The following is a 1,669-nucleotide window of genomic DNA, read 5'->3' on the forward strand; positions in this document are numbered from 1 at the left end:
CGGCCTCCCGCGGGCCAGGGCCTGCGCCCAGCGCGCCCGCCGTGCGGCCCGTTGGATGTAAGTCGCCCCCGGACGCGGAGAGGAAGGGACGCTCGCTCCACCCGAACCTCCGGACGCGACCGCCTCGCGGGCCCTGTTCCGAAGCGGTTCCGGGACCGCAGGTGGCGACGTGGGCGCAGGTGGGAGGCTGAGAGCGGTGGGCCGCTGGGGAGCCCCGCCGAGCCGTCGCGGCCTCTCGGTGCTTTCCTTCCCCAGCTTGGGAAACCTGCCTGCCGTGCCCGTGGGTCTCCCCCCCTGGCTCCTCTTCCTCCAGGAGACCTTCTGGTGAAAGAATTTATCCGGAGCCTCGGGATAGGTGGTGTTCAAAGGAACCCATTGCCATGAATGGGGACCCTGTAGGACGCGGTGGGACCTGCCCGGTAGGGGTTGCACACCGGTGTACAGGAGGTACACCGGAGCGCTTGTGTGTTTACTTACCAACCTGTAGTTAACAGTTCTGCTGTTGGGGGGCGCCGCGGGGCAGGGCAGGGTGAATCCCAGGTGTAATGGTTCACTACAGATTGAAGAGAAACAGATCTTGCTATGGTAAATCCATCCCGTTTTTTCTTTGTCACCAGCGCTTAACCACTGTGCCACCCAGGCTCCTTTCCGTGGGCTATTAAACCAGAAAAACCTACTGCCCCCAAGTGGCTCCTGAGTCCCAGGAGTGAGGACTTCGAGCCACCCTTTCTAAGGTTTTTGAAGCCGAATGAGTATGGAAGCCCGCCCATCTTTCCCCGTGGCACCGAGCCGTTCACCTGGGGGTTGGCAGCCCAATGCCAAACCCACAGCACCACCAGGGCATCCTAAATGAACTTGCTACAAATGAAATGCTGTGGGCACAGCAGCATTGGCATTAGGGGGAACTTCAGATACCACCTAAATTTTACCCTGGGGCAGTGGTATTCAGGTGGTGGTGGGGTGTGTGCGTTTTCCTGTTCTAAGACGTTAATGAAAATGACTGTTAAACCAAGTAAATTTAGTCTTAAAAAAAGGAAAACAAATCTGAAGAAACCAGATGCCTCCAAAAAAGCAGTATCAAAAAGTAAATGGTCTATCTAGATCTATGTATCCAGCAAATTATAGTATTGCTGGCTTTAACGGAAAGGTGGGATTATGGGAAGGAGGGAAAGGGTGGTGAAATGACAACTGACTGGAAGCAAAGCACCTGACACAAAGAGCTCTGATGATGCAGTGGTTAAGAGCCAAGCTGATCAGAAGAGGGGCTCCAACCGCCAAGGGAGAAAGATGGGGCAGCCTGGTTCTCTAGGGTCACTGAGTTGGATTGACTAAACATCTGTTTGCCAATGTTAAGATCATCCCAGTTTATAAAGATTGATGGAAATCTACTTTATTCCCACTTACCAAACCTGTCGTGCCAGTTGCTGCTCATAGTAACCTTATTGGATAGGGTAGAACTGCTCCATAGGTTTCTGAGACTAAATCATGACTGAAGCAGTCTCATCTTTGTCCTGAGGAGTCCCAGTGGGTTTGAACCACCAACCACGTGGTGAGCAGCCACCACTTAATCTATGCCACCAGGGCTCCTTATTCTCTGCTTCAGCTGTCAGTAATTAAAGACTACCTGGTGATCAAAATCAAGGAAAAAGCCATACCTTCTGTGTAGTTT

At 53.1% G+C, this 1,669-nt stretch overlaps 1 protein-coding gene across 2 annotated transcripts in view; it reads right to left on the reverse strand.

The window, feature by feature from the left end:
- The window catches only part of WAC (WW domain containing adaptor with coiled-coil), an 83,265-nt gene extending 82,743 nt beyond the window's left edge, over window positions 1-522 (reverse strand). The window contains exon 1 of one of the 2 annotated variants that reach the window (XM_004702273.4): window positions 478-522. The gene's annotated coding sequence lies outside the window, so the exon portion shown is untranslated. The remainder of the gene's footprint in view (window positions 1-477) is intronic. The other variant, XM_004702271.3, reaches the window with a different exon arrangement.
- Between the last annotated feature and the right edge of the window lie 1,147 nt (window positions 523-1,669).

The sequence above is a fragment of the Echinops telfairi genome, unplaced genomic scaffold (genome assembly GCF_000313985.2).
Source record: "Echinops telfairi isolate 266 unplaced genomic scaffold, ASM31398v2 ScPeMD7_31;HRSCAF=116, whole genome shotgun sequence".
Taxonomy (NCBI): Eukaryota; Metazoa; Chordata; class Mammalia; order Afrosoricida; family Tenrecidae; genus Echinops; species Echinops telfairi.